We start from the raw sequence: 9,909 nt of genomic DNA on the forward strand, positions 1-9,909 counted from the left end.
CTTTTTTTCTTCCTTGCTCTCCTCTCGCTCTCTCTTTTTCCTCTCTCTCTCTCGCTCTCTTCTCGCTCTTCGCTTTGTCTCGCTCTCTCTCTCTTGCTTTCCCTCTCGCTTCTCTTGCTCTCTCTCTCGCTCTCTTGCTCTCTTCTCTCTTGCTCTCTTCTCTTCTCTCTCTCTCTTCTCTCTCCTCTCCTTTTCTCTCTCTCCTCGCTCTCGCTCTCTCTCTCTTGCTCTCTTCTCTCTCTCTCTCTCTCTCTCTCTCTCCTCTCTCTCTCTCTCTCTCTCTCCTTCTCTCTCTCTCTCCTCTCTCTCTCTTCTCTCTCTCTCTCTCTTTCTCTTTCTCTTTCTCTTTCTCTTCTTTCTGTCTGCCTTAATCTCTCTCTCTCTCTCTCTCTCTCTCTCTCTCTCTCTCTCTCTCCTTCCTCCCCCTCCCCCTCCCCCTCCCCCTCCCCCCTTCTCCTTCCATTGGTAAGTCTAGAAATCAACACGATTTTTTTTTCTTCCTTTGCTTCTAATTGTCTTCGGTTTCAGTAGTTTTTGCATTCTCGGTTTTTATCATCTTTATTTCTTGTTCCTTTTTTTCTCTTTGGTTCGTCACTTGGTGTTTATTTTCCTCGTGAATCATCGATCGTTTTTTTTTTTTTCTTCTATTTTATGATTTTGATTTTGGGGGGAGAGATTTCTTGTTTTTTAATTGTTTTTTTGAGAGGTTTCTTTTTTATATATATTTTTTTTAGAGTTTTATTTTATGTTTTTGCTTTTATTTATTTATTTATTTTTATTTCTGTGTTTTATCAATTCTTTGCCGTCTCTCGTTAAATGTTGGCAAGAAAAGCGTTCTATTAACGGTAGTTTACCAAGCATTTTTTCGCAGCCGGAGGCATAAGGTTGGAGTTTCAGTGTTATCAAGTGTCAAAACCGCCCTTACGTTCTGTGTTTGGTCTGGGATTGATGGTGTTGAGCTTAATGGCAGAGTAAGTTGAGGGAAAATCACCCTTATGCACGAGAGGCTAAGAGGTGAATCGGTTCTTGAGTTGAGAAGTCTGGATGCGAGGCGTGTAGACCGCGAGATCGGGGTCTGTTTGTGTCGAAATCTACGTAGATACAGATGATATGGTCACTGCACTAGGCTGATTTACTAAAACAGACACGCAGGCAGACACGCTCACGCAGACACGCTCACGTAGACACGCTCACGCAGACACGCTCACGCATTCTCTCTTCTTACGCGCATCCACGCACTCGCTCACACTCGGTCAATTAGTCGGTCGGTCGGTCGGTCACACTCACACTCACACTCACTCTCATACTCACTCTCACACTCATTCACCAACTAACTCACTTTCACCATTGTTAATAGCTTTTTGAACGAGACACATGCGAGAGAGGGAAATATGGGGAGAGAGAAAGAGGGGGCAGGAGAGAGAGAGAGAGAGAGAGAGAGAGAGAGAGAGAGAGAGAGGAGAGAGAGAGAGAGAGAGAGAGAGAGAGAGAGAGAGAGAGAGAGAGAGAGAGAGAGAGAGACGGAGTGACGAAGGAAGGAAATGAGCGAGTCAGATAGTGATAGAGTGAGAGTGACAGAGTAAGAGCGAGAGTGAGAGAGAGACTGAGTGGGAATGAGAATGAGAGTGAGTGAGAGAGTGTGAGAGTGAGAAAGAGAGAGAGAGAGTAAGAGAGAGAGAGAGAGAGTGAGAGTAAGAGAGAGAGAGAGTGAGTGAGTGAGTGAGTGAGAGTGAGAGAGAGAGAGAGAGAGAGAGAGTGAGAGTGAGGAGTGAGAGTGAGAGAGAGAGAGAGAGAGAGAGAGAGAGAGAAGAGAAAAGGAGATAGAGAGAGAGAGAAAAGGAAGAGAGAGAGAAAGAGAAAAGGAAGAGAGAGAGAAAGAGAGAGAGAGAGAGAGGACGAGAGAGAGAGAGAGAGAGAGAGAGAGAGAGAGAGAGAGAGAGAGAGAGAGAGAGAGAGAGAGAGAGAGAGAGAGAGAGTAATGTACAGAAGTCGCTGGACTGCATAAGACGGGACACAAACACAAGCAGATAGATGTCAGCGACTGACCGAACTCTACCGACCTGACTCAACCGGTCAAGAGGTAAGAGTGGCTGAGAGAGTAAATACCCAGTCAACCGGTAGCCCTCCTGGTCATCGCTCTGACGTGCCGTGTAAATATAGTCTGTTAATTCCTTCATACACGTCCTGTAAATGCCGTGTCTCGGTTAATTCTTGGTACCAATTAGTTCTTTTCTCTCTTTTAATTCCTGACGTGCCCTGAAAATATAGTGTCTGTTAATTCTCTCTGACGTGCCCTGTCTGGTAATTCCTTCATACGTGTCCTGTAAATGCCGTGTCTCGATTAATTCTTGGTACTTACTAGTTTTTTTTTTCTCTCTCGTATGCTCTCTCTCCGAGTGCGATATCAACCAAGGATCATGTAGGTCGGTGAGAGCCGGAAAACGTCAACTCCTTGTTTGTAATTAAGATGACCTGCCACTCTGCCAAGGTCTTCCCTCTGCAAGTAGAGACGCAGTGGCCTTCGTTATAATGGCCGACGATTTTTTGCAAGGTTACATGATGAGCACAGGTGAAACTCAATGTTCGCATTCTTCTGTGTTTGAGGAACTAGATAGAGGATGTCAGAGTACACATTGGAAACCAAAGGTTCCAGAAACATAGCCCTGTGGTATGTTGAAACTACTGAAATAAGGAGACTCGTTCCACTGGTCGTGCAGAGTAGGCAGAGTAGGTTCAATAGGCTGGCAGCCAAGTTCGGCCAAACAAGTGATTGAAGTTTAAACTCAACGGTACTTTCCCTACACTCCAGATGTGGAAACGAGGATTGGGTTTTTATATGTCAGAAGATCGTTAACGTAAAAAGGCTTATGGTATTAGTGATGTGTTTATTTTCACTACTTTCTCGGTTAGATAGATAAAAAAATTCAACTTAAATTATCAGTGCCCTTAAGCATTTAGATATAAATGTTCTCTCTCTCTCTCTCTCTCTCTCTCTCTCTCTCTCTCTCTCTCTCTCTCTCTCTCTCTCTCTCTCTCGCTCTCGCATTCTCGCTGTCTCTCTCCATCTGTCTATCCATTTATCTATCAAATTTAGCACTTCCCTCGCCCTCTCTTTCTTCCCCATTCCTCAACCTCTGCTTCGTTCTATTTCTTTCTTTCCTACCCCTTTTCTTTCTCCGCAAGTCCAGCATTTCCATTTTCACTGTTTTCGTTCCGTCTTGCCGAATGTGGCCGACCGGCTCTCACTCCGTCCATGCGAAACCAATCATTTAAATTTCAGAATATGAAGTTTGATTTGCCTCCTCAGACCCAGTTGGCAATCTCGCTCAGCATTTTTGCTCGCTATGGCATCCATATTTTTTTATTTTGTCGTCCTCACGTTTCTTTATTTTCATTACAAACATATCTTTAACATCATTTCACTCCGTTTTGGCTTCGCTTCTGCTTCCTGGTTCAACGGTCCGGGTCAATGAGTCGCTCCGAACCTTTTTTTTTTTTTAGTTCAGTTCCCCCCATCAGACCGCCAAGCATGATAACAGAAAACGGGATGCGCACCAGGCTTCAGAGTTTCGTCTTGGTCAAATATTTGGCTTCCCGCGTCCACACGAAATCGAACGAAGCATTCGCTCCTCCTCTCCTGCTTTATCATGCTCGTCTGATCATTTATTCTCTTTGCCTCTGTCGTTTGTCTTGTATCGTCTCGTGGTGTCATTTAAATTCTCGCTCTTGCTTTGTGTTTAGAAGTGGGAGAGAAAGGGAGAGGGAGGGGGAACACACACACACACATCCACGCACACACATACACACACATACACACACACACGCACACACACACACACACACACACACACACACACACACACACACACACACACACACACACACACACCACACACACACACACACACAAAATAATATATGACATATAATATATATATATATATATATATATATATATATATGAATATATATATATATATTAGATATATATATATATATATATATATATATATATATATATATGATATATATATATATATATATATATAGGTATATAAGATAATGTTATAATATATACATATAGATAGAGGGAGAGGGAAGGGGAAGGGGTGAGGGAGAGGAGGAGGGAGAGGGAAAGGGAGAGGGAAAGGGAGAATGAGAGAGAGAATGAGAGAGAGATAGAGAGAGAGAATGAGAGAGAGATAGAGAGAGAGATAGAGAGATATAGAGAAGGGGATAGAGAGGAAAGAGAGATGAGAGAGATGAGAGAGATGGAGAGATAGAGAGATAGAGAGATGAGAGATGGAGATGGAGAGATGGAGAGATGAGAGATGGAGAGAGGAGTAGAGAGAGAGAGAGAGAGAGAGAGATGGAGAGATGGAGATGGGAGAGAGATAGAGAGATAGAGAGATGAGGGGGAGAGAGATGGAGATGAGAGAGGGAGATGAAGAGAAGAGTAGTAACGCCGAAAGTCTCCGAGCATTTACCAATTTGCAAGACATTTTGTCCGGGTGATATCAATTATCCAGGCTCAGCAAGTTAAAATTGACCGAAGTAACTAGATTTGCTGTTGGAAAAATATTAACACTAACAGTCCACACGTTTGAGACCTACACATTTGTCAGAGTTACTGATTACTGAACTGTTTTCGATCCGCGGTGACCTGAGTTTTCGTGGTGTTGACCTGATGCAAGAAAAATATTCGCAGACGATTCAGCTGATTTTATCTTGTTTATTTATTTATATATTTATTTATTTATTTATTTATATATCGGTTGACCTCATTCTTCCACTACAAAGAGATTCAGCCAGTCAGCAGGGTGGGTTCGGGAAGGATTCCAGATTTTGGTGGGAAGGATTCCAGATTTTGGTGGATTAGTGCTCTGATTGGGTGAGGTGGTGCTGGTTGATTGGTTGCTTGGAATGGTTGAGAAGGGGTGCGGGGTAGTTGGTTGACTGAGGAGTCCAGATTTTGGTTGGTGTTTCCCGGAGGAGGTAGAGGAAAGCCCGCTAAGACTGACCGGGTTGTTTTTCTCTTCCTCTTCAAATCTGCCTGGAGTTCGTTGTGCTGCAAATAAACAGCGAATACCGTATTGTTATTCTTATGTTATTATTTTTTCGCTGTTGTTTTTGGAATATCAATACCACACGTGTATTATTACCGTAAGTTGCAGTATCTTAATATTTCTTCGTTATTTACGGCTTTCGTTATTTTGCTTACTGTGTTTCTTGGTCAAATCCTTGTCAAATTAGATTGATAGGTGTGTGTGATATAAACCGATGTCATTATTTGAATAAACAAAAGTATAATCGAACAGTGCCTAGCCTAATTATTATTCTGATGTCATGGTAAGTTTCACTGCACAGACTGAATCGAAATTTTCAAATGCAAAGGCCAATATTTAGAATTGCCTGTTAATTAGTAACCAAATAACGATTATGCATTTATTTACCTTCTCCGATCCACAGGTGTCCTCATGTTGCTCAGAAAAAAACGAATAATTTTACGCTTGGAAATTATAACACGGATAAGCCAGAATTTCTTGAGGCTCAAAGAAAGCTGGGAAGTGAAAAATTTAATCCGTTTGTGAGATAATTATTTCAGCTTGTGGAAATCACGGGTATAGGAATCAGACGACATTGACCAAAACATAGTGGAAATTAACGTCCCAGACATTTATCGAAATAGCAAAGGTAGATTGAAATAAATAAGGTAGAGTAAAAAAAAAAACTTGTTTATCCTCTCAGAATTGCGTGTTTATAACGCTCTTGATTCTCAGAGTACATAAAATTTTTCATGTCAATAATTATTCTGAATGTCATCAAATTTTCTTTCTCTCTCTTCTCTTTTTTTTTTTTTTCTCTCTCTCTCTCTCTCTCCTCTCTCTTCTCTCTCTCCTCTCTGCCTCTTCTCCTCTCTCTCCCTCTCTTCTCTAGCTCCCTCCCCCCTCCTCCCTGTCCATTCCTCTCCTCTCTCTCTCCCTCCCCCTCCCTCCCCTTCTCTCTCTCCCCCTCCTCCCTCTCCCCTCCCTTCCCTTCTCCTCCTTCCCCCTCTCTCTCCCTCTCCCATCTCCCTCACTCCTCATAACCACCTCGTTAACAGCTCGCTCACCCCGCCTCTCTCTCTCCCGCAGCTCCAGGAGGATGCTTCGTCGGCGCCTCGGTGTGGTGTTCACGGCCGTCCTCCTCACCCCGGCCTTTGTGCTCTTCTTCATCTCCAGTCCGGGTGAGTTTGGGTGGATTGGGATTGGTTGGGGAAGGTGGTGCAAGGTGACTGAGTAGATTGGTTGGTTGGAATGAACCGCGAGAGACGACGGAGCCGAATTGAGTAGACGGTAAACGTTTATCGAGTTGCCAGATGCATTTCTCTTACCTCGGTTATTTGCATGCATATTTATAATTAAATTGGGTGTCTATAACACAGTGCAACCCATCCTAAGATAACAAAAGTCATCTAGGATATTCCTAAAATACTGCGTCGAAAAAATAACCAATACAGTAAAACAGCTAGCCGTCAACCGCAGCTATTCCCATTACGTCACACAAGTGGGCGGAGCTTAGCGGCGTGTCTCGCCTCCGATCACGAGACACGAGACAGGTTTTGGGTGTCGCGAGACGTCGGACGACACCCTGAATTGTTACCCGAGAGGATGGCATTGGTTAGGTGGATTGGGTGTTCTGCCTTGATTGGTTGGTTGATTGGGTAGCCCAATTGATGTGTTGATTTATTGTTTGGGCGTGGTGTTTTATTTGTGATCTTTGCTTTGATTGGTTACTTGAGTCGTCCGATGACACCTCTCACACAACAAAAAATTGAGTAGGTGGTAAACATTAATCGAGTTGCCAGATGCATTCCTCTTACCTCGGTTATTTTCATGCAAATTTGTACTGATATTGGATATTTATATCACAATACAACCCACAATAAAATATCAGAAGCCATCTAGGATGTTATATTCCTAAATACTGTGTACCTGTCAAAAAAAAAAAAAAAAAGTAAAATAGATAGCCTTCAACCGCGGCCTTTCCCGTTACGTCACAGGAGTGGGCGGAGTTTGCAGCCTCCGATCACGTGACTCCCTAATTATCACCGGAAAAGACGGCTTTGGTTTATCACGTGAGCTGATGTTCTGTTGCTCTGATTGATTGGATGGTAAGGTGCTTGGGTGATTGGTTGATTGGAAGGTTGGTTGATTGGTTGTGTGAGGTGGATTTTTCTTCGATTGCTTGATTGGATGGTATCCTCAGTGGTTGTTGACATGACTGATTGCTCTTTGATTGTATAATTGATTGGCCAATTGGTTGATTGTTTGAAAAATCTGTTCGTCAATTGGTTGCTTGGCTAATCGGTTGTTTCTCTACCATAAAGCTTAGGTGGTGTTCTGCTTCAGTTGGTTGTGAGATCGGATACCTAGTTGGTTGGTTAATTGGTTCGGAGGTTGATTAGATGATGTATTGGTTGGTTGATTGGCTGCATGATTACCTGGTTGCTTGATTGATTGGGATATTGATTGGTTTGGTTGGTTAGTTGCGTGAAGGAATGGTTGGTTGATTGGTTGCGGGATGATGGAATTGGTTGGTATGTCGTGATTGCTTAGTTGGTGGTATAGTGGGGGCGTTAAATATATATATTATTATATTTATATTATTATATTATATATTATTATATATATTTTTTTTTTTTTTTTTTTTTTTTTTTTTTGATTCCTTGATTAAATGTTTGGTAATTTCCTTTTTTTTTATATGGTTGGTTGGTTGTTTGCTTGAACGGTTGATTCTCGTTTGAATGGGTGATCGGTCATTTGCTTGAATGGTCGATTATTTCTTATTTCTTATGGTTGATTTTTTCTTGTTTGGATGGATGGTCGATTGGTAGCATGCATTATTTCGTTCTTGTTTAAATGGTTGATTGATCGTTTCCTTGAGTGGTTAATTGCTTCTTGTTTGCGTGCGTTGCCTGGTTGAATTATCGATTAAATGGACGAGCACAGGTGAACCATTTCAGCAGAGATGTGCGAAAGACATGGTCGAGGATTTTGTGTTTTGCTACAAAAGGCTAATTTTTGTCTCTGTTCAAGTAGAATACGAAATACGAAAATGTTGCTTTAGAAATATAACAAATTTCAATACATAATGCAAATTTCTGTGAAAGTTGCCCTAATACGGTGATACAATTACCTTTGACAAAAACTCGGACAAAACTAATCGGATAGTATCGGCTGATATTTGCACAGAAATATATATATATATATATATATATATATATATATATAATACATACACACATACATATATACATATATATACATGAAATAATGATTCTTTGTTTAACTTAGTTGCCGTTATTTCCTCCTTCAAAATGTAGAAATCTTTTTGAGCATTTGTCACGTGGCCGTTATACCGCGATGCGAAAGGCGCCCGTTTTCTATGACGCTCCGCACCACTTTGCTGACAGTCACACCGTCTTCTCTTTCTAAATTCGACTCGAAAGGGCTTTAATGTCTAAAGATAATATGCGATGTTAGCTTGCATGTTCCCTACATATAAAGCTAGGTGTTTGTGCAATGGAAAAAAGGAAACATTGGAATTTTTTATTTAATAAAAATATGGTTCACTATTTCTGCTGAAAACGTTTTGTATTATTTCCATAAATTCAGGAAACACTTTTTTTATGCAGTGCATTATTATATTCACTAAATTTAATACATCGCATGCGTTATATTATATTCGCTGAATATCTACATCTCTCTCTCTCTCTGGTTTCGCATGATATGGCTTCATGTGCTACGAATATATTTCATGCGCTCTGGGTATATTTCAGTATCCTTGGCATTATTATTCAATCTTATTAAATCACTAAGCGAGCGAGTCCAGTTGAATGTGAAATGTGGGTATTAAAACCGTAGGGTTTTGATCTGGGATTCGGAAGATCGGGTCAGTGTCCGTCGTTTCGAATTCCTTTGTTTCTGATACTGGAATAAATTTTTTTTCTTTTCTTAACCAAACTGTTTATTTATGTGGCGAATATGCAAAAATCGGGATCTACCTATCTGTCTATCTCTGTGTATCTATCTATCTGTCTATCTATCTATCTATCTATCTATCTATCTATCTATCTATCTATTTAATTATAGAAACAAAAGAAATAGTCAAGAGACGTAAGCTTTGAACATTGCACGAAAAAAGGTTGAAAGTAGCATAAGCCTCAGCTGCTGTGACGTCATAATTATCCCTTTGCCCTTCCTCTATTCTTGTATTTTTTATTGAGTGTATTATTATTATTGTTGGTAGTGGTGATGCAATTCGTGTATATTTTATTATTTTTGTTGCTGCCATTATTGATAGCATAGATATTATTGTTATTGTTATTATCCTCGTTGTTATTAACTAATCAATTGATTATTTTCTTCTTTGATAAACTATCATGTGTAATGGATAGTTCTGATTTTTTTTTGTTTTGTTTATTAGGTCATCTTTTGTTTTTGTTTATTGAGGGAGGGGGAGAGGGAGAGGGGAGTGGGGGAGGGATGAGGAAGGGGAGATGGAGAGGGAGAGGGAGAGATGGAGAGGGAGAGAAGGGGATATGGAGAGGGAGAGTTGAGGAGAGGGAGAAGGAGAGAGAGGGAGAGAGGGGGAGAGGGAGAGGGAGAGAGTTAAAGTTAAAGTTTGGTTTGGATTCCATTTGATACAATGGATATTCTTGGTGTGACATACTGTCTGCTTGATTTTGCTCACGTGTGTCAGCTGCTGCTGACTCGGCGGAACCGAGTCCTTGCCCGCCGTGGTGCCCAGCCACAGCAGTAACCTCCAGGCGACAGTTGCAACTTCTCGCGCCAGGGCGGGGCGCGAACCGCCGACCCCTCGGATGAGAGGCCGACACGTACCACGACAGCCCGGGGGAGAGGGAGA

General features: G+C 41.6%; 1 protein-coding gene across 1 annotated transcript in view; it reads left to right on the plus strand.

Moving 5' to 3' along the window:
* The window catches only part of LOC119578084 (alpha-1,3-mannosyl-glycoprotein 4-beta-N-acetylglucosaminyltransferase B-like), a gene marked incomplete in the record, with an annotated part of 154,663 nt that overhangs the window by 113,918 nt on the left and 30,836 nt on the right, over positions 1-9,909 (plus strand). Inside the window, 1 exon segment of the mRNA XM_037925808.1 lies at positions 6,135-6,226.

This window comes from Penaeus monodon, chromosome 10, assembly GCF_015228065.2.
Source record: "Penaeus monodon isolate SGIC_2016 chromosome 10, NSTDA_Pmon_1, whole genome shotgun sequence".
NCBI lineage: Eukaryota > Metazoa > Arthropoda > Malacostraca > Decapoda > Penaeidae > Penaeus > Penaeus monodon.